At 39.6% G+C, this 23,931-nt stretch overlaps 1 long non-coding RNA gene across 1 annotated transcript in view; it reads left to right on the top strand.

Moving 5' to 3' along the window:
* LOC141573094 (uncharacterized) overlaps positions 1 to 18,389 on the top strand; it is a 44,372-nt gene extending 25,983 nt beyond the window's left edge. The window contains exons 2-3 of the long non-coding RNA XR_012498656.1: positions 14,142 to 14,201; positions 18,159 to 18,389. This is a non-coding gene — a long non-coding RNA (uncharacterized LOC141573094). The remainder of the gene's footprint in view (positions 1 to 14,141; positions 14,202 to 18,158) is intronic.
* Positions 18,390 to 23,931: the final 5,542 nt, after the last annotated feature.

Below are 23,931 nucleotides of genomic sequence, written 5' to 3' on the forward strand. Positions count from 1 at the left end.
AAGCACAGCTGATCAAGGGTGGGCTCCTGACTCCGAGTGGACGATTCATTGGCTAACCAATGACTTACCACAGAGCCTGGAAGGAAAATAGGAGTTGGGCTTGTGATTTTTTTTGCCTGAGGCTTTTTTGAGGGAGAGGGCTATGGGAATACACTTGACCTGTTAGCAGGCAAGCAGAAAGAACAAGAGAGGTAATACCCCGCAAAGCAGTGTTCAACCAAAGATGGATGGGGAGTTGGCTGATATGCTCCTCTGTCGCTCCTCCGTTAGCAAACTGAGGTGTGTTCCATAATGCTCCCTGAGTTCCCCAGGAAGATTGAGTTCCAGTTTCTGAGCCTGGTAACGGACTTGATAAAGCCCCCCATACTGGCTGCCCTCCCTTCTCTGCCTCACTTCCCTACCCCCCTATTGGTGTTTCCAAGGATCATCTCTTAAGTAAACTATTTGTACTTTAATCCGTCACTCAGTCCCTATTTCTGGGGGAACCCAAACAAAGACCCTCTTAATTGGGGGTGGGGGGTTACACATCAATTAACATCTTATAGGTCCTGAGAAATATTGATTTAGGGTCCACAGGAGCTAGGGAAAGTGACCTTGATCTGAAACGAATTGAATTTCCTGTGATTTGTTCATAGCTCAAGTATTCTTGATTCAAGGTGTTCTTTGTTGGGAATAATTTGACATCTATAAGGATACTTGGATCTTAGATGTGTGACCATTCTGTTTTTATTTTACCTCTTTGTTACTCTCTCCCTGAAATATGGCTTACATTGTATTATTTTATATTACATCTCACAAGGAAGACATTGTAGAGCATTTTTCTCAGCATGACTATAAATCTTGGTTGTGTTTTTGAGCCTGGCTTATTTTAGGTGTCATTTTGGGGACTCTATGAGTAACTACAAATATCTTTGTGATGTTAACAGATGATACAGTTTGGTCTGTCAGTATAAGAATGTTCTTTGTTGTAAGATTTAGAATCACAATGATTTCCCAAGATTACTGTATTATCCAGTTAACAAATAGATTTCTAATCATTTCACTTTTCTAATCTCCAAATTTTAAATCACATGTTATGAAAATACTGCTATGATTTTATATTGGGTCCTTCAGGTGCTTTCAGATCTAAATAGAAGAAGATTCTCATTTGGGAAAATAACGCATATTTTTAAGGAAGCTGAAGCACCTCACAAATATAATGGTATCCTCCATTGTTTAGACAGTTTAAGACACAGTCAACTGTATGACTTTAAATGCCAGTGAACTGAGAAACCGGTTCACCTGAACAAATTTTGTTAGGAGGGTTTGGCTGCAAGTAATGGAAAACCCCCAACTCAACTGTCTTGAACAATAAGGGCATTTTATTTTCTTATGTAGCAAGAAGTACTGAGGCACATTGGTCCAGGGTTGGTGAAGCCATCAATTTATCAAAGACCCAGCTTCCTGCCATCACTTTGTCATTCTCAGTGCATTGGCTTCTTCCTTAGGCTAGCTCACCTCATTGTCATGTGACAAGCTGCTAATTAAAAGAAGGGTCGTGTTTGTTACTATGCTTCTCTTTTTCAAATCAAGAAAACAAACATCCCTGAGAAGGCATCTGGTAGACTTCCCTTTGAGTTTCATTGGCCAAAACTATGTCACATGCTTTTTCCTAAGCCAGTCACCAGAAGAAGATGGTATTACCTTGATTGGCCTGGTCTAATCAGGTTTTACTTGTGAACTTCACGGAAGAAGGATGGTCCCTCAGCAGGGAAAGGTAGAAGGCAGGGGGTAGCTGTTGGGTGGACAACCTGTCAGGTCTGCTACCATCTCCCATATTGTTTGTCATGGGATAACCAGAGTAAATGAGCACCAGTTCTTAAAGCCATTTCCTCTGTGATATTTGTGTGTGTGTGTGTGTGGGGGGGGAAAGGTAAAGAAATGTAAAAGGAGTAGCAGTGATGAACTATCATGCTGTGACTTAAAGATGGCTACTGAGTATCGTGCAGTGTTCAAAATTCTTAATATGAAGTTTGGTGTGGTAGGGAGAGGAATGGATTTTGGAGACAGAACACCTAAATTTGTTCCCTGACTTCAACAATTATCATCACTTTGTCCTTGGGTAATGAATTAGCTGCTCTGAGCCTTAGTTTCATCATCTCTAAAGCAGAGCTAGCTACCTCATAGTACCTCAGAGTTCACTGTGAGAATTAAATAAAATTTGATTCAAGGGAGAGTGCTTTGTAAATTATTATGTGGTCCATACACGAGAGCTATCTTAAAAGAAGAACAATAATATTCCATTTGTACAAGCAAAAATATCCATACCAGTCTTGGCAGTAGACTCGAGGCTCGAAGGGGAAAACATCTGGAAGGATTACAGCAAATGAATAAGTTTAAACATCTGGAAGGATTACAGAGAATGAATAGTTTTTTAATGAAGCAAAACTGATTTATTAACAACCCAAACAAAGTTAGTCTCTTCAAATTTTTTTCTTAAGTTAATAAATTTAGGAGGGGAGTTAGATGTACAAATGTATCATCTGTCCTTCCAACTTTGGGGCTTAAACAGGGGTAGACTGGCCTGAGACTAATTAAGGGGCATGTTGACTTGTATTTTAACACAGTGAAGGCTGGAAACCAAAGGTCTTTACTACTGCAGCATATTTGCTCTTTTCATTATGGCAAAGTTCACGTCAGGTTCTGTTACCTCATGAAAAAGCTTGGTCACCTGTATGAGTTCTAACTGGCTCAAATCTGCACACATTTCCAAATGGCCTACTAGAGAAAATATTTTTTTCCTAACTCATAAGTTACTGTGATCTCAGTTTCTCTCCCCACCTGAATCATTCAACTCCAGCCTCAGAGCTGGACTCCAGCTGCTCGTTTAGAAGGAGGCCCTGTTGACCTTGAGCTCGAGAATTTGTATGTGTTGTAATACGGATGTCATTAAAATATAACATTTACCCGCTGAGAACAACATTATACTATTTATGAAACCATATAATTTCAATAACTAAACTCAGCAAGATTTTATTGCTCTCTGCACCTGTAATCACAGAAATGCTGACTCATCATTCTAGCACCACTGCTCACCGATGTGCAGCTTCACTAAAATCTGCAATGAGTCTTGTTTTTCCAATCGTTTCTGCGCAACCTTTTTTTTGCAGTTAAACAACCCCCTTCTAAAAGGTTATAATTAATTAAAGGCTCAAATTAACACCAGGAAAACTTTTGTGTCACAAAATTCTCAGTGCTTCCATGGTTAGAAAGGGCTATATTTTTAATACCATGATGATAAATTAAAATTCATGAATGTCTTTAAAATTTTTATAGGTATTTTAACAGTCAATTTCACTTTCTCTGAAGATATACTAAAGGCAGCCTTCTTTGATGTACTGAAGTGATTTCTTCCCTATTTCCTTATCTTCTACTCTGGCTTATTTATTTTACTTCATTTCTCACACACACACACACACACACACACACACACTCATGCAGTTTTCTTCTAAATATCAGTCCCTTTTTATTGGAATGTTTAAGTGATTTTATATTTTTTCTAAGGGACTTTAGACATTATCAAATCACCATTTATATAGCATTACATCTTGATTCCCTCAAAAAAAAAAAAAAAATGGGCGGGGGAATAATGACTTGCCACAGAGAAATGGACAGATTGTTTACCCAATCCCATTTTTACCTTGAACCACAGTTGACATCAGTATAGTTAAGGTGAGAGGATGCTAGGAGAACAGCAGGGAAAGTTAGTTGTTTGTGCACTGGACACTGTTATATTTACATCTCACCCACTTACTGTTTATTAGTATGTTGAAGGCATGTGGAATGTCTTCCTGGCTTCAACTGTGGGATGAGTGTCTGCATAGAAATGTGAGGATTGATAGAGTTACCAGTTGCTTGTTGCTGTTCTGATCTGTAGGAGTTTTACATCATTTAAAAATTTTTACTAAGCTGTTAGCCTCCATCATGCCCTGAAGCAGTTACTTCCCCAGGTTAATGATGTGTTATATAAAGAACGATTTCCTTTTTATTCTTGGTGAATTTGACTTTTAATTTCATTTAGCAGCCATTTTGTCTTTCACGATAGAAGGTGTAGGTTTAAATGAACTCTCTAAAGATTGATAAACATTGATGTCTATTCACCATGCTTTGAACTATACTTCAACCTTATAAATGGAATTTGCTGATTTTTTTTTTTAAAGGGAGGATCATAAAATATATTTGATTATTTTGGTAAAGACTGGCTTCCCTTAGTAAAAGAGATGGTGTGTTATGGAATGACGTTTATAACCGAATGTTATTTAGATAAAGGGGAAGAAAATCCAGCAGGACCTCAATGGGGGAAGCAAATCTGGAAAATAAGGATATCTGATAAAACATAAGGCAACCATTTTCATCCTGTTTTGTGGGACCTGTCGTTACCTGCTGGAGAACCCTGGCAAGTCTGTTCAGAGACTGGCAAACGGATTTATTAATCATTTCAGGAAAAATGAAGAGCATCTTCAAAGACAATACCCTCTCCTTGGTTTCATAGACTCCTTTTAGGTTTGACTGTTAATAAGATTAAATAAGAGATGGACAGTAAAGATATTGGAGCAGAGTTTATTATGAGAAAAAGTACACATTAAGAATCAGACTCCCCCACCACTTAGTTCAGCACTTTGTACACATTTTTCCATTCAGATTTTTTTATTGCTGTTTGCTTTGGGAAAAAAAGTCCCCGGTGAAAGAATGTGGACAAGAGTACATTAGTTGCCTCTCCAGTGCTCTTTCTGTTGTGTGGGGCCACACATCCCTCCCAGCTTTGTAGTTCTCTGCTGATTGGAGTTGCAGGCCGCTGTTGGCCGAAACCCAATCTTCTCCTTTGCAAATAAAAGAGTCATCTGCTAGCATTGAATTTGTTGGGCCTCTTCTGAGCCAATCAGGACTGCCCTTGATGGAGGGGATGAGGAGAAGTTTATAATAGGATCAGTTTTGTTTGCAATTTGTTTCTAATAGATGCCAATAAGCCAGTTAACTAGGCTCCAGTTAATGGACATTTTATTGTTCCTCCCCCCTGCCCACCCTCCACCCCCCCAACATCGTGCACATGACCTTCTCTTAGAAGCATTTCCAGTGCCCCAAAACACATATCTGCTGCCTGGTAGCCGGAGGGCTCTCTCTGCTCCAGAAAACTTGTTCGCCAACCCTGGGCTGCAGACCAGACCAAAATACTTTGATCATCCTGTCAGTGGGAAATTTACAGCAACATTTGGGCTTTTGTTCCATGTGTATTTCTCCAAATATAATATCTCCCTCAAGAAATCAATGATAAGCTGTTAAACTAAAGAGCATGGTAACATCCACAGAGCAGTAAATTAATGGTCTTTTGTGGATAGATGGTTACAGATTTCATCATAAAAAATGGATAAAAGATTACATATCACACAGAGCGAAACTTTTAATAACTCAACATGACTTTTCTTAATGGGTTTTATTCATTTTAATCATTATAGTGTCAATGATGATTATAGCCTTATTAGATTGTAGTGATTGAGGGGCCTGTTTATGAGATATTGAAAATCTCAGGCTGCTCAGAATAGCCCAGCGGCCTGTATGGATTTGATGTGTGACTTTATCTAGAAGAGCAGGGCTTGTCAGGAGAGTTTCAATTAATACTTTTACTAAATTGCCCCTGTCTTTAGTGACCTAGGTCACCGATGACTTAAGGATTCCACAACATCAGCCTTTCAAAACAGTTGAGCCACAGCAGTATAAATCAAAGGAGGTTGTGAGCGAGTGTTTTTAAATAAGGTAGGGCCAGGAAAGGCCTCAGGCTAAAGTGGCAGAAGTCCTTCCATCTCATTTTGCAGCCAGTAGCGTTCTCTTTCTGCCTTCATGGTACCTCCCCAGAAAGGAGTTATTTTAATAACAGGATGTAAAGTTGGCCACAAGAATCTGGAAGATTAAACTCTCAGTTTCCCCCTCAATGTCTGGATGCATGATTAAAATGAAAGCCAGGACTGTATTAGTGATTAATAAGGTACTGTTCCAGAGAAATGCCCCAAGACACCACATCCTCAGAAAATTAGGGTAAGAAAGGTATCAGTGCTGTTCCTAAAAAACAACAAACGAAAAGAATCCTAGAAATGAATAACTTCAGTGGAACCGGGATTGTAGCACCATCTGGCTGATATCCTCTTGATTTAGTATTGATTCTTCACAATGTCTATTTCCATTACAAACAATTCTGTCACCTGAAAATTATAACAGGCCTAGGAGAAGCAGTGCGTCATGGTGTCATAGCAGGAGACCTGGGTTTGCATTTGGGCTACCTCTGTCAGTGTAGTGTTTTGGGGACAAGTGATTGGAACTGCCCTAGCCTCCATTTCTTCAGTAATAGAAACAGGAATAATAATAATAATAATAACAATACCTGTTTTGTTTATCTGCTTCACAGGATTTTTGAGAGAGTCAAAAGAGCCCATATTTATGCTAAAAAACTCTATGTTTTCAAATTAATCTTTAGCTCTCCACTAAAATCAAGGGGGCGGGTGACCTGGCTTTTATACAAGGTTTGGTATTTAGGTAGAAAACATCGAGTGATTTGATGAAGGTCTCAGAAAGTCAAATTCAATCTGAGTGTAAATAACTTAGCCCCAATCACTTGAAAAAAGAACAATAAAAGTCAAGAGGTATATAGAAGAGATTCTCGTTCCTTTTCTGGAGAGAGGAGAGGTAGATATTTGAATTAAAAAGCACAGTGCAAGCTATGTACGCATGAGTAAGTACACATGAGTAGTCTGTCTCCATCTGTCAGACAGACGGGCATACTTGAGAATCAGTCTCAGTGTAGATTTTAGCAAAAGAGAAAGAAACCAAGGGTTGGGAGAGGTGGGCAGCTGATTAACAGCAACTGGGTGATGCCTGTTAAATGTTCCTGTGAAAAGGGAACACACAGCAAGGAGGGAGGTGGTTTAGTGGGGGGAAGAGCACGAGCCTTGGGATCAGACAGCCCCAGTTCAGTCCTCCACCATCATCCTGGTGCACCCCACCCCTAACCCCCACCAGCTGCCAGTTGTATTCAATATCCACTCACCTACCAAGGAACTCATGTGGCATCGGTCATGTTTATATCTGCTTGGGATAGATGTAGTCTAGTGGTTGGGGACACTCAAATGGCCTCAAAATTTTATTCCCTTTGCCTAGACTTCTATTTTTGATCTACGTACGCTCCCTGGGAAATTCCATTCAAGCCTATGGCTCCATAAATACCAGTCATTCCCAGATTTCTGTCTCTAGCTCTAACTTTCTCCTGGGGTCCAGACATAAGTTTCTAACTTTGTCTTGCCTGTCATCTTTGCTTAGACATGTCCTAAATTTACCTCTTTCTCATCAAACCTCTTCTTCCTCCTGAATTCCATATCTTGGTTGGGAACATTGCCACTGACCCAGGAGTCATGGTCTGAATGTTCATGCCCCCACCAAATTCATATGTTGAAATCTTAACCCTGGATGTGATGGTACTAGGAGGTGAGGCCTTTGGGAGGTGATTAGGTCATGAGGATGAAGCCCTTATGAATGGGATTAGTGACCTTCTAAATGAGAATCCATAGAGCTCTCTTGTCTCTTCTGCCATGTGAGCTACCTATGAACCAGGAAGAGGGCCCTCACCAGACATCAAATCTACTTTTATCTTCCTAGCTTCCCAGCCTCTTGAACTATGAGTAATACGTGCTTGTTGTTTAAGCCACCCAGTCTATAGTATTTTGTTATAGGAGCCTGAACAGAGTAAGATATCAGGGGACTAATTTTGGAGTCGTCTTCTACTCCGTATTCCTCACTCCCCAAATCCAGTCACTAAATCCGGTCAATCCTAATCCCTTACTGTGGTAGTTTTAAAATATGTCCACAAATTCTTTGGCATACCTCCCATTGAGAGTTGGGTCTATGTCTCTTCTCCTTGACACTAGACTTCTGCGACTATTTTGACCCATAGAGTGATGCAAGTGGCACCATGTGATTTCCAAGGTTAAACCACAAAAGGCGATTCAGGTTCCCCCTTGCTCCTTGGAACTTATCAGCAAAAGACCTCATGTTGTGGAGAAGCCCAAACTATCACATGTGGGTGAACGACATGGAAAGGGCCTGAGACTCCATGTAGAGACAAAGGTGCTTGGCTGGCTGCCGCTGCTGCATCCCTCTGCTTTGCAGGCTTCACCATCTGACTACAACTGTGGTAGCCACTGCCTAGACATACTGCCTAGCTGAGCCCATCCCAAATTCCCACTCACGGAAACCACGAGAGATGATAACGTGATCGTTGTTGTTTTAAGCCACTAAATTCTGGGGTAAGCTGTAACATAGCGATAGAAACCAGAATGCTTACCATCTATCCCTCTTTCCCTTACCACTACCACCACCTTAGATCTGGTGCCCATCACCTTCCCTGGCCCAGTGCCTGGCACGTAGGAGGCCCAATCAGCCTTTTTGACTGAATGAAAGCCAATTCCATGAGAATAGCATTGTGGGCAAGACTAGGATCTTAAATCTAGTTAGGCCAGAATTTTGTGACAATAGATTTCTCCCTGTATTGTAAAACTGTTAACCTCTGACCCAGATGAAGCAAGAACTAGGATGAGCTACATGCCTCCATCAGAATCGAAACAATGAAAGGGGAGAGAAAAAGTTCTTTTAAAATGAGTGTTATCAAGTCCTGTAAGAGTGATTTGTTTAGAATTGCTTCGGATCGTTTTCCCCCCTAATTTACTCTTTTTGTCGTCTTGTCAGTTGAAATGAGCCTTGTGACTTGAGTCTTTTTTTCAAAAAGGGCAAAACAAAGATTATCTAACATTGTTCTTGTCATGCCAGCTGGTGATTCCCAGTTTCCACTGGAGACACTTAGGTTTTAACTTCTGTTCATCCTTAGGCAACACTAAAAGCATTGGAATGCTTCTGATTTCCACATTCAGTGAGAAACAGCCTTCCGAATCGTATAGCCTTTTCCATGCTCCATTTTTCAGTTTTATCTATTGGAATGTAAAATTTCAGCCCTTTTATAAATTGCCTATTAATATTTAATTTCTTATATCATTGTATTGTTAACGGGTAGCCACAATCGCTACATGGAACAATAATACAAGATGCAATAACTATCAATAGACGAGGACAGAAACAGACAGCAAAAGTAATAGACGTGAAAAATAGTCTGTCAAGCAGCGTTGGCCTCCATGAGCATGAATTTACAGTTGTGTACAGTGGCCACAATGCTTCTCATTGTTGACTCATTCACTGATTACTCTGTTTGCACTGTAGACAAAATAGTCTAAATGAAGACCAAGATAATAAGTGACCTATCTATCATCTCTTTTATTTTTATTCCAAGCTAGGAGAATTGGCAGAAAGAGAGGAGTAAATGGAGATTCCTGCTGCTTCTGTGTCATAGGACTCTTTTAAAACACTGGAGGTGCTGTGAATTATTTAAGACAACGAACAGACAGGAGGACTTTGCAATTTTCCCGAAGCTTTATGGCAAGATCCTTACCCACACTCCAGCCACAGTCATCTCAGCCTACCAGTTTGTCTTTTGGCTGTTGTTCAAAAACTATCAGTACATCAGCTTTCAGTTAAAAGGTAGAATGGCCAAGTCAGGAATTAAGGAAAGGATCGAGAATGGAAACACATCGCAGGAGCAGGTTGAGAACTCGGAGGATTATTTTTAGTTAATCAGAGAGTCTCTGATTTTAGACCTTAAAGTAATTTTGCCTGCTTGACATCTGCTTGGAGGTGCCACGGGCATCTTCAACTCACTGTATTTAAGATAAAACTTACTATTACTCCTCCCTAACCATTGTTTAACACAACAAAACTAACCCTGTTCCTTTTCATCTTGATTTTCTTTCTTGCCTTAATGGCACCATAATTTGCCCCCTCACTGGTGCCCATAATCTTATTTCCTGTTTCTCTGTCCACTTCCTTTAGTCAATCATTGCTGAAAGAGACAGATGTACTAAGAAGCAGATGAAGCTTGCGTTCGGGACCCCTCTTGTGCACAGCTCTCTCTTCCAGGGCTCTGGCAGGGGCCCCAGCAATGCGTTTTTGTGAAGGCCACATGTTTTTGTAAAATTTGGAAACACAAGATGTTTCAGATGCCTCTTTCCACTCTAACTTCTCTTCAGCCACACTTTCCCTCTTGTCAAGTGCCAGTTTGGAGACAGGGCAAAAGGGATGTTAAATTGAATTTGGGGATGCATTTATTTGGGATTAATGGAACATATTTATGTGTTTTGGTGGCACTTCTGTTTAGATTTAGTTATTGGTAATTGTCCCAATGTCAGGGATGGCTTCTAGTATATTCGTACTGCCCCTGTGCTGAATCACCTGGTTTCCTACCATGAAGAAGCAGGTGCGGAGGAGAAACAAGATGTGAATGCGTGGGGGACAGAAGCTCATCTGTGGAATGTGTTTTCAGTTTCTCAGACATGTAAAATCATGAGCGGAGAATTCACTTCTCATTAACACCTGGTTAACATACCAGGTCTCACCTCTCAGGAATATATTCTAAAATGCAGTGCACCTATACAATTGTGAGTTCACTATACAGTAGTTTTCTTTTGTAATGGGAATAATGGAAAATAGAATTATCAGCTTGTGTTTGTATGGCACAAACCTGGAACAGAACTGTAAATAGTAAATGTGTCTATAACAACTCACATATAAAAGAAACTTAATAAAATGTTTTTCAGTTTGAAAGCAATCCTACAGTTTTACATAACTCCACCAATAATGAGCTGTGGGCCAAAAGAAACTTTTCTAAACTATCAATAATAGAAAAAATTTTTCGATCAACCATGCTAGAGGAAAGACTGAGTTATCTTTCTATTCTCTCTATAGAAAATGGTATTAATAAAATACTGGTCATATGAAGAAACAATCAAGGAATATATAGCCCAAAATGTACACAAACAAGAATCATAGACGTTTGTCAGGCAGTTGATTTTTAAAAATATGGTTTTGTAATGCTAGTGATATTGGTCAGGTTTCTCGATTTTGTAATTTGTTACAATTTCTTGTTCTAAATAAATATTCACTTTTATATTGAATATTTTATTCTTTTTCTTTGAAAAGGACTCCCAATTGCATATGCTTCATACCCCAGCAAACCTGGATTCACCCTGGCCCAGCCTTCCAGGGTCTTCTTCCGTGGTGTTTCTTGACGCGGCGTCATCTTTCCACTCGTCTATTTAATATCATAGACATTTTCCATGTTTCTGCATAGTCTTCCTAATTTCCATGTTGAACAGTCATGTGTTTTATTTTTCTTCAGACTTCATTTCTTTTTGTGTGTAGTCTAGCAGAGTAAGGACCTAAAGTGGTTCTCCCCACACCTTCTTTTCTTGACTCAAATCCATGCTGCTCTCTGATATCAGATTACTCTGATTAATAGCAGTGGTAAATGTAATCTATGTAGTACCTGTTAGGTACCAAGTACTTTATATATGTATTGTCTTTAATTGCCACAACCACCCTAAGATGTAGGTATGACTGTCATAGCAGAGGTGAGGAAACCAGGACTCAAAATGCTTAAGTAACGTGCCCAAGGCCACAAAGTTATCACCTGACAGAAGTAGGATTCAAACCCAGTTCCTCCAAGTCTCAGTCTACTTATAGCATGTGGCCTCCTCTTTTCTGAAATGCTCAGCTTCTCTCACTGCTTCCAGAAAGAAACGTTAACCTTTAGCACTCCACAGGAAGATGCTGGCTTCTCCTTCCAGGCAAATATGTCCCCCATCCCATGTCCATGCCCCACAATGCAGCCAAATCAAACCCTCCATCGTCCTCAAATATGACACATCTTTTCTTTGGCACTGAACGTGCCCCTCCACAGTAACCCCTTCTCAACTTTCTGGAACCTTTGAATGCCAATTTTACGGGCCATCTCTACAGTTTCCCAAATGGCGTGATAGATCCTTCTCTTCATCTCCCAAAGCACTTTGGTTTTGCTCTAAGAAACTACAGTACTTACTCTTCCTTTTATATAAGGAATATGGGCACTCATCTGTACATTGTTGCAATCGTCTCATTTCATAGTTTGCTTATTTCATTTAACATAGACATTTTCTGTATTTCTGCACAGTCTTAATAATTTTCATGTTGAATGGTTACGTGTTTTATTTTTTTGACGTAGTTTATTTAAATATGTCTCTATAGTTGACAATTTTTGCTTCAGTTTTTGTTTGCGTTTTTATTGTTGTTTGTTACTGTTAAAGTCAGCATTGGAAGGAACATCTCTGGAATATAGATTTCTTTCCTCTATGGAATTATTTCCTGAGGATAAAACTCTAGAAGTGGATCAAAGTGCATGGACATTTTATGACTCCAATGGCCCTGCTGCTTTTCAAAGATGTGTATAATTTACATTGTAAGTAATAGTACAGGATTGTACTAATTTCACCCTGCAGTGTTGGATGACATTTGATTTTCTGTTTTTGCCACTAGTAGGTTGTTTCCCCACCCCCCCCTTTTTTTTTTTTTTAGATTGGGTGTCTTTGGAAATCAGGGCCAGAGGGAGGAATGGAGATGAATTATATGAATAAAATTGCTTGAACATTTTAAAATTTTTAGATGAATGGCAGAGGAAGGTTACATGAGGAGAAAAGTTTGTGAATACTTTTTTTTTCAATTTTATTTTTATTTTATTGGGGAAGGGGAACAGGACTTTATTGGGGAACAGTGTGTACTTCCAGGCCTTTTTTTCAAGTCAAGTTGTTGTCCTTTCAATCTTAGTTGCGGAGGGTGCAGCTCAGCTCCAGGTCCAGTTGCCATTGCTAGTTGCAGGGGTGCAGCTCACCATCCCTTGCAGGAGTCGAACCAGCAACCTTGTGGTTGAGAGCCCGTGCTCCAACCAACTGAGTCATTCGGGAGGCAGCTCAGCTCGAGGTGCCATGTTCAATCTTAGTTGCAGGGGGCACTGCCCACCATCCCTTGCGGGACTCGAATTGAACCGGCAACCTTGTGGTTGAGAGCCCACTGGCGGATGTGGGAATCAAACTGGCAGCCTTCGGAGTTAGGAGCATGGAGCTCTAACCGCCTGAGCCACCAGGCCGGCCCAAGTTTGTGAATAATTTGATATAAATTGTAAAAATGACTTGATCCACAAATGTATCAAAGCCTTCAAACCTGCACAACTGTTACCTGACAAGTGGGCTCAGTTGGCTGATTGGCTGAAGACATGCAGATGCAAACACAACTACTGTGCCAGATGTGTAATTGGACAGCCACTGCCAATTAAATGAGGCAGCAAATTGAAGAGGTCCAGGAGATAATCGATTTTCCAAATTAGTAACTCAATTGGTCAAAATTACAATACCTGTTGAAGTTACTTTAAATTATGCTCTAATAGTAATTAGAGGCTTTGCCTCGTGTTCTATGAAATAGTTCCCTTTGCCGATGAAGTACTAAGGGATTGGTAATTTAGGCAAATAAATGATGATTGCCTGATCAAAGTTGTTAAATTAATATAAAATGTAATGGTAGTAAATTCTCTGGTAAAAGAAAATGGTTTAATATCTCAAGAGGGAGGTAGCCAAAAGTACATTCTGCAAATATTTGGGTACATTTTTCATGAGGTCCCGCAGCCCATTCCATTTTGCAGGTTTGCTTGATAGGTTCATAGACCCATCTTTTTTCTTTTACTATGGCAATAAGTAATTGTGTCTGTTCTATGCCTTTGTTATACCTAATTGCCACTTTATTGTTCCCGAAGGCAATTGGACTAAGACTTTTAAAAAGCTGAATTTAAAATGACTAAAAAGGATTAAAAGAAGGAACCCAGAGACTACAGAGCCATCACAGCCTGATACTGTTTCCCACATATTGTTGAGAGAGAGTAACTGTGTTTTCCCAAGGTCTAAACTTTAAGAACCACGTATTCACCCTCAGCATGATCTGATTCAGATAATTTTGGCCAATCTTTCCCATCCAGCATTGTCATTCATTTGAAAAATAAAATTGTCCCAGCGTTGTGTAGAATTCACAAAGGAAAATGAGTCTGAAATAGCAACAGTTGCTTCTCCACATACTGGGAATTCCACTTAATACCCAGCAGTTAGAATGTGATAGGATTTCTGGCATCTTCCTAATTGTGGTTCCTGGTTGTTTTACAGAAAAGAAGATTATGGCCCAGTCTATGCACCCTAGAACAGAAGTTTCACTACAAAGAAGTTGTAAGTACCCGCTAATTGCAAGGCTGAGTTCTACACCAATGATGCTTTTGAATCGATGAGTAATTTGGCTGCCTTGAACACAAGCTGTAGTCCAACTTCTTCCTGCAACTCTAATATGCAGATACAACCTAAAAGTATAGCCCTCTACTGTTGCAAAAGCAATGTAAAAATTAAACGTGATTTTTAGAATATTCTTCGACAAAGCAAGTTTCTCCTGGATCCTGGGTATACGCACCTAGGAAGGAGGCTGCCTTTTCTGTGTTTAGAACTTACTAAGAGTTAGTGACTCTGAACCTTAATCATTGCAATTCCAGTTGGTCTGCCCCAAGTAAAACACAAAATCGTATTTTAAAGGGGTGAGTAGATGCTTTAAAAATGTTTTCAAAATAAATGGTCTGAATGTCAGTTTGGTTTCTGGGTTAAATTGCCTCTAAATTACCCAGTTCTAAAATCGCATTTCAAAGCTTCGGGAAACCCTGTCTGGGGCCTGTCTAGACCTCAGGATTGGCCTGGTTTGTTTTAAGGTTTCAACAAGACCCTGGCCTGCTGGGTTTGCCTAATGCCAGGGCAGAGACATGTGTGAGACGTGATGCAGATTTCTAAGGTACTGTTGTGGTTTGCTTTTTTTTTTTTTTCTTTTCATTATACCCTGTGTGGAAAAATAATTTAAAATATGATATCATGGTATATTTCTGGAATTGCATCATCCCTTGTCTTCAGAGCCTCTTAAGTGAAGAAAGACAAATGGGTGGGCCACCACCAATGAAGTGGGATCAGAGACCTGGCTCCTACTCTGACACCATCTCTAACCCACGTTGGGGAAGTCACTCAACCTCTCTTCGACTTCATTTCTAAAATGAGGACATTTGGCAAAGAAACTCTCTATAGTCTCTTTGGTTCTATGCTTCTATGATATTATAAAAAGTGCTGGGAGGTTTTCTAAATTTTATTGTATGCTATATGTTTTTCCTTGGAAAACAAACCAACAATTCAGCACTAATTATATACCAGGCAAATCTAAAACTTAGACTGGACGTAGCAGCTGGGCAGTCCTGAGTTAGTAAATAAGGGTTTATGGAGACGCAGAAGCTCATGCAGCTCAGGCACCAAGCCAGTTGGGGTTAGGCCTCTGTCACAGTGGGTGTGACAAAGAGTTGAACTGAATATACGCTTTTAAAACATAGACACACTTAGACTATTTCTTTAAAAACAAAGTTTTAGAGAGAGCTAGAAACATTGATCAAATCAATTAGCTCATACCTTAGCAGTTTGCTTTGCATGCATTTGACAGGGTGGAACATTCATGAGGAGGTATATTTAAGTCCCCATCGGGGCTGGATTGTGTAATAGTCTGGCATATGTGACTTCTGGGTTTTTTAAATTACTGCTTCATGTGGCACCTGCTTTACAAGTCGAGCACTGTGGGACTAGGGAGCCAACCTCAGACCAAAGGGATGGAGGGTGTCACTAATGTCTGTTGCCTGAGTCTTTCCACTTGGACAAAGCAAGTGTGTCCGTCATGGGGGCTGGAGCACCCGGCATCATACTGGGCCCCGTTGTTCCAGCCAGCAGACATGTTTCCTCTACAGCCAAAGCCATTCACACGTGAACTTCGAGCAAGGAGGCTCACAGCACCACGGTGCTACCACTTCTGGCATCTCCGACCTAATTATGTGGTTTTTGTTGTGTGAGAAAACCTCATCTAAAGAGAGACATATTCACTCTTCACTTAGGGAAGATGAGATGAAGTCTTTTCAGGTAACTGAGAAAAACCATTGTTTTCATCAAATAATACCTATTGAACAGTCTCCTAAGCTAATGGTTAAACTCTCTTCTTATAGAGTCATTGGGTGTATACATTTTCTGTGAAACATATCCCTGAAATGGTCTCATAAGAGAATTGATGAACAGTCATGAAATCTGTGAGAACAGTGTTTTTGTGTGTGTGTGTGTGTGTTTTTTAAGAAATTGAGGTGACATTCACATACTACAACTAACCATTTTAAAGTATACAATTCAGTGGCGTTTAGTGCATTCACAATGTTGTACAATCACCACCTCTCTCGAGTTTCAAAACTTTTTCATCACTCAAAAAGAACACCCATAGCCATTAAGTAATAACATCTCATTGTCCCCTTCCCGCATCTCCTGGCAACCACTGACCTACTTTCTGTCTCGGTAGATTTGTCTATTCTGAATGTGTTTTAAGTTCTGAGGAGTTACTTTTTATTCCAAAGTACTCAGCTCCCAAAGGATATAAAGGAAAAGAGCATGGATCTATAGAGAGTTCTATGATTATTAAATATTTACCGGTCAGGGCACCCAGCTTCCTTCCCCCTGAATTACAACCACCTTCAGAGCACAACAGGCTGCCCAGGAGCTAGGAAGGAAGAATGATGTCCATTTAGAGTTCCAGGAAAGGAGTAAGTAGGGCCCACATGATTTTCGTTGGAATGTGGCCACGTTCAGGGGCTCATTAATGGGGCCAATGAACAAAGTGAGGAATGTGCTCCTGCCACCGAGTTATCACTGTGGTCTGTCTGGCCCGTGAGTTTGCTGAATTCTGTAGAAGGTTGCCCTGCTGCTCTGCCCAACATATTGAATCTGTTACATGCTGAAGAAAACGGGGCTCTTGGAAAAGTATGTGCAGTCTTTCATTCACTGTCTAAGAGAGAGGTTGGTGCTTAAACCTGTGGGAACCTGGACACTCAACTCTTTTGATCTTAAATCTCGGAGGGAAGTGGCTTGGTTAGCAGGCTCGCTGAGGGTGCCATTCTGAAGCTTCAAAAAAGCAAAAGAAGAAATCGTCAACCTTTCCCCCATCCTAACTAAGACAGTTACCAATTCCTGCAGTTGAACTGAGAATGTTTCTGTACAGGTGCAAAATAAGAAGAAAAAAAAATCATGGACCCACAAGAGCAGCTAGCTGTGTGGTCTTGTTTTTTCATTAAGTTTTTTTACAAATTCAAGAACTCTAGAAAAGCTAGGATGGAAATAGAAAGGGAAAAATAACAATAACAACAACACCACCAAAAAAAAATAATAATAGAGAAAGGTCTTTTTTTCCTTCAGCCATCGTGCTTCAGTGAGTGAAAAAAGTTACCAAATACCTGCCTGTGTTCCAGGATCATTTAACAAATGTTAATAAACTCCCCCCCCCCTTCTTTATTATTCCATGGCCTAGTCATTTTTTCCCTCTAGAGTTAAATACCAGGTTGCATTGCATATGGAAATGCATGGGTTTCATCTAAAACCTGCGATTTTTTTTTTTTTTAGGTGAGCTCTTTTTTACTCACATAAAGTAGCATTGTACGTAAAAAAAATTTTTTTTTTTTAATTTCCAGCCTGGGATTTTTGAAAATTAACTGGCCTTCTGCCCTAAAGTTCTGCCCAGGTAATACAATGAATGAGACTTCTATTCTTTGCCACCTAGCTTTTAAAATTTGGCAACAGTGAGGATTCACCAAAATTTGCTCAATTGCATCAACACTGTTTTAAGAGAAAAGGGAAAGATATGAGCAAATGGGAATGCAGCTTTTTTGTTTTGTTTTGTTTTGTTTTACTTTTGAATTGGAAGTGGAGCTATTCTGCATTTCTTCAAAGTCTGGAAATAGTGGGGAAGGTTGGGATGGGTATGTTGAAGGGCAGCGCATAAGGAAGTGGAGAAGGGAAGAGGTTGTCTGCAAGGATTTTCCTAAGCCAGGCTCGCACAGGCCAGGTAGTGAGTATCTGAATAGAGAAAAGCTTGTTGGAGGCTTGCGACTATCTCATCTTCCCGACTGGGAATTCCAGAAAACCGAGGTAGGAGTCTGGTGGAAGGCAGAGAGGGCTTCATGGGTGTGTGACTTGTGCAGTGGCCCAGGGCGTGGTGCTCAGAGGCCAACACTTGGTTTAGGCTCTACTGTCAACATCTTAAAATTCTTAATTTTTTTTTGAACTTGTGTTTTGTATGTGAAGTCTGATGGGACGTGGAGCATGCGCTGAGTATTCGCGCAATATTCGAATACACCGAAGTCGCAGGCAGGGCTCGCGATGCCTCTTGAGCACGACATTCTCGTGGACCACGCGAGGGAGCTGAAAGCGCCAAGGGGCCAGGCTTTCCATTCGAAAACTTGCTTTCCAGAATTTGCTTCGAATGCAAAAGGAAGTGGAGTGCCAGGAGACACAAACAACCGGTGAACCCAAACGTATCCTTTGGTAGCGTGTTGGTAGAATATGCACTTATCCAGAAGTGAAAGAAAACCATTTCGTGCAGAATTTTCACTGTTCTCATAAGGACAAAATACATGTGCATGCATGAAGTAAAAAATACGAATTGTGTGTAATTTGGGATATTCTGCATATAAGTTCAGTGCGCTTATATTTCCATTGAAAACTGACATTGCATAATATGAAGATCAGCAGTAGAATTCATGCCAATAATTTAAAATATTTTACATTTTAGTACCGCATTTTGCAAATAAGAGCACACCATGACAAGTCAAAGGGAAAAGTGTTATAATTTAGTATCTTGAGTTCCCTCTTCTTGTTTGAACAAGGGCCCCCACATTCTTATTTTGCAGTGGACCCCACAAATTATGTAGCTGGCCTAGGGGAAGGTGTACTGGTGTGATGCTGGAGCCCGAACTGGGTGTAGCTGGAACTGTAAAGCTGATCCAATTTTATTTTTTAAAATAACTCTAAGTTCCTTGATAAGACAATTCCGTCTTTTTTATTAATAATTTGCCTTCATATCAAATACCATGTTTCTCCTCCAAAGCACTTTGCCCTAATGTACTTCCATGGGACAGGCCGTTTTTCTCAAATGAGAACAGCAAGTGGTGGTTTGTGCTTGGTGTTTCTTCCCAGGGCTGCTGCAAGGGCTGAGAGCTCACGTCCCTCTGTTCTTTCCATGGAGCTTGGCTGGTTCCTAAGAACCTCATGTTCAAGCTTGTCATTTTATGGTTCATTATAAAAACTTTTTAATAAAAATCTTTAAAAGAACACTAACAATGTAAACTAAAAAAAAAAAATATAAAAAGATTAAAAAATCATTCTGGTGACTTTTTCTCAAAGACCTAAAACCCACAATTGGATATTATAATTTTTGGTGTCATTGATCATACTTTGCATTAGTTTTCATATTTGTAACTATGGGGTTTACTAATCTCAGAGCTATCATACTTTTTATAACTGTAAGTGGAAGCTGTCCTCTAGGTTTGCTTTGTTATTAACCTTCTCTTCTGCTTCAATTTTATTGGTTTGTTCTACACATTTTGCAAAATCCAACCCTTGAAAAACAAGTCTTGGCAATTTAGTTCCATATATATTTTAAAACTTAAGAAATGGCTAGATGTATTTCATTTATATTCTTTATTATTCATTTGACTTACAAAGTATATAGGCATGGAAATTGCCTGTCAGTTTTACTACTGAAAGCGCCAGCTACTCTTACTTAAGATTAAAGTCATTCTTTTTATAATCACTCACTTTCCTCCAAGAAATTCTCTGTGTGTGAGGAAATCATCAGTGGAGAGGGATTCTATGTGGACTTCCAACCCTTTATCCTAGATTATAGTAGGATGTTAAGTCAGGAAATGACATATCGGGCAGGAATCAGTTGTTCTCCCTCTCAAGTCTATTTTAAAGCACTTTCCATTTTAAATATAGCAATAAAATATCAGCCTCGAAATGTCTGATAAGGATAAAAGCAATAGATCCAAATCCAATCTAAATCTGACACTGCCAGGAACAAGAATTCACATTGGTAAGTCAGGACTCATTTATGGGGCCATAAATGGGTGGGCCAGCTATAATTTGGGTATTAAACTTGTAAAATATATTGATGGTATGTAAGAGCTAAATAAATAATTTACTACAAGAAAATTGGAAATCTTTACATGGTACTTAATTGACCGGTTGGTCTCCCAGATTCTCCATGGCTCCTTGCTTTGCATTTGTGTGTGTTTCACAGGCTAGAATTTTCTTTTCCTCACTTCAGTTTAATTTCCCTCTGCAGTGAACGATCACAAGTTAGTGCATTTCTGAAAACACGCAGTTTCCATTTAAAATTCTGCCAATCCATTAAATGCCTTTGACAATTTCATTTACCTTTTAGGAGGATAAATGTGCCGCCCCACATGCAGTCTGTTCTGGGATTAGACAAATTTCTTTCTGCCCCCCCGACCCCTCCCCCCCCAAAGCCTCTTCAGTACCACATCTCGGATTCCTGTCCTGAGCACACAACTGGAGGGGTTGCAATGAGATGCTTTAAAGAATTTACTGTATCCTTTTGTTTGGTATTTTGGGAATCTGCTGAATAGGGAGAAAAATGATGCTGGAAAGCTCTGTCACTGCCTCCCACACATCTATGAGACGCTCAGTATGGTTGGGAAGAGAAATGAGAAAGAAAACAAGGAAACACAAACTAAGGCATTGTTCTTTATGTATGTGTAATGTATCCAGAAAAACAAGTAGATTTCTCGGGCACATTACAAACTTACTTACCCTAAGAGTAACTGTACCTCATATACCTATTTGTATATGTAACAGCAAAATGTTTCAAAGAGCTTTTGTATCTTTTATTTCTTCAGCCCTAGTGATATTGCCCCATAGTAAACAGGACAGGTTATTATGATGTCCAGTTTTACTAGATGAGAAAACTGAGGTTTGGGGAAGTTGGGATTTACACAAAGTAATTTGTACAATAAATAATTAAGCTGGTGCCTAGATCCCCATTCTTCCGGTGTGAAGGGTCATTTTTGCCTTCAGCTACAAGCAATGGAAAGGTCAACTCAAACAATCTTAAACAGTAAAGAGTTGCATTGGCTCGTATATTGGGAAGGCCAGAGGGTGTAGGCTTCAGGCTTGGTTCCATCCCAGTTTTGACCCTATTTCTCTGCAGTTCTTTCTCCTCTGTGCTTTCCTGGTTGCTGACTTTGGCTTCTGGCTGGCTTCTTGAGGCCTAGTTATTCACATGTGATGAGGAGGACTGGTGACATAATTGGCAGGGCCCTGTGACAAATGAAAATGTGGGCTCCTGTTGAAAAATTATTGAGCACTATAAGATAGGGGCAGCAGAGCATTACATCAAGCATGGAGCCTTTCGAAGCGTGCGAGACCCTGTGTAGCTGCATAGGTCTCAGGCCCATGTAGCCGGCCCTCGACTATACTCTTGAAAGTGACAGAACAAATTTTCTGCCCCTATTTACAGTATATATTTCTTAGATTTAAATAGTGCTTTTCTTCCAAAGGCTTAGAACATGGAAAACTAAAGTGTTTGGCTATTAAGAATTATTTTAATTGGAGGAACAGAGCCTCGAGGGAGATTTGAGAGAAGCCAAGAATGCATAAATAAAATAGTTGATCGTTTTTGGTTTGTTACTGTCAAACCTTGTTTGATTCTGTTTTAATCCCTGAATGAACTTTAGTCTCAAAGTCTTAGTCTCATTTTCTGTAAAATGGGGAGAATTCAAGTACCTACTTTATTGGGTTGCTGTAGAACACTTAACATAAGTTCTGACTCATAGTAATTGCTCAATAAATACAGGCAGCTGCCATAGTAATTATCTCCAAGGGGAAGGGATGGTTGGGCACTGGGAATCCTCCAGGGTGTTTTAGGGTTAGCCGGCTCAAGCTGTGTTGTCTTTTCTTGAGCCTCGCTACTGTGTTTCCCTGAAAATAAGATCTAACTGGAAAATAAGGCCTAGCATGATTTTTCAGGTTGACACCCCCTGAACATAAGCCCTAATGTGTCTTTTGGAGCAAAAATTAATATAAGACCCGGTCTTATTTTCGGGGAAACACGGTAGTTACCACTAGAAATCTTTCACTTTCTTGGTTTTTTTTTCGTTTTTTTTTTCTGATAATGTGCTCTCATTTGTAGAATATTTCAGAAAAATTTTTTTTTAAATGACATTTAATCATGGATCATTCATTCAAAGATTGTGAGTACTTAGTCTATCTTCCTCAAACTTTTTTATTGCGTGTATAGAAGTAAAAATTGGATCCTAGTATATCTACAGGTTTATACCCTGCTTTCCACCCCCTCCTTACTGTGACTCACCTCTTGACATTGTGACCACCTCATATCATTACATTGTCTTCAAAAAATTTTTTATGGCAGTTTAATTCTATATTGGGCAGATGTTCCAAAACTTGTTTCTCTATCTCTTAGACTTTTAAGTTGTTTCCAGTTTTTCACGACTATAACTGACACGGCTGTGAATGGCCACATGTACAGATCCTGGTCACTTCTCTAATATTCCTCCGTAGAGAAGAAGGGGAAGGAGCAGGGACAAACTTGAGACTGTTGGTCTGTAATTTCAAAATGACTGTGCCAGTTTCCCTCTCACTGGGTGTGGGTAGAAGCGTTCTTTCTCCTGAAACCCTCACCAGCATCGAATCAAGTAGTATCATATTTGTAAACCTTTGACCATTTTATTGGTAAGTAAAATGACTTGATTGTCATGTTTATAGTAATTTGATTGCTTTGATCAGTAGTGAGGTTGCACATGTTTTCATGGTTATTGAGTATTTGTATTACTTTTTTGTGAATTGTTAAATTCATGTGTTTTTCTACTGGGGAGTCTGATTTTTACTCTTATGTTATTTTTAATGGTGTAACCCAATTTTTCTACTGGGAAGTTGGATTTTTGTTCTATATTATTTTTAATAGTGTAACCCAAATTCTTGCATCTTTCCCTAATAATACATCTCATATACATCGGATAGTTTTCTGTAGTAATATATTTTTACTTCTAAAAACATATAGGACCAGAGCAGAGCATGAAACAGTAATGATAAGATGGTAAGGTGATTGACAGATGTAGCTGCAGACAGTTCCTTTCACCATTGTAGTCATGCTAAATGAAACTGTCTTTTGCAAAAATTACAATACTAATAGAGAGCAATTCTTTCATATTTTACATGATTTTGAAAAGCTTAGGGGTTATTATCAAAATATTAGTAGTAACTTTTTTCCTGTGTGATAGGGTAACAAGTACTTATTTTATTTTGTCTTATATCTTGTACTTTCTAAAATTTCTCTCCTGAATACATATTACTTTTTATTATCTCTTTTATAGTAAAAGCAAACAATAAAAGCAGAAAAAAATCCAAAGACATAGTGATAATTAGAATAAGCCTATAATATTTTCGGTCCACATGGTTTAACAGAACTGAAATTATATGTCAACTAATTATTTGACAAATTACAAGTGAACTATTTTGGCCTATTACCCTTTTATATAACCAGGCTTGTAGCTGCCTGCTAACAAAGCAATCCCATGGAGGGGTGTCGTGCCACCACAGGCTTTTGTCAACTATCTCTGAGGTCAATTGATTGTATGACCCTGGGTGTTATTGTTTTTGTGCCTCGATTTTATGTCTTTAAAATGGGGACAATGTCATCCTAGTAAGGCTGTTGTAAGAAGTAAATGAGATAGCTGAAGTGGTGCCAAGCCCACCTGAAGGAATACATTGGATTCACCACTGAAAGTTAAATCTACAGAGGCCTTATTTTATGCCACTTAAGCCTTCATCTTGAGTGAGTAATGTCGAGGGATGAAGTCCACTGTGATCCCACCTCCCTTCCTAATTAGGTCTCGTGGAGGGCTGGATGGGACAGACCACTGTTCTCATAGGAGAGATCTCAGGTGGCTGAACGTGCGTACTTCTCTCTCTGTCCCCTGGTCTCTCCCTGGCTCACCCTCTCTGTCTCTCTCACAAACCACACACTCACACACTTAAA

This window comes from Rhinolophus sinicus, linkage group LG09, assembly GCF_036562045.2.
Source record: "Rhinolophus sinicus isolate RSC01 linkage group LG09, ASM3656204v1, whole genome shotgun sequence".
NCBI classification, from domain to species: Eukaryota; Metazoa; Chordata; class Mammalia; order Chiroptera; family Rhinolophidae; genus Rhinolophus; species Rhinolophus sinicus.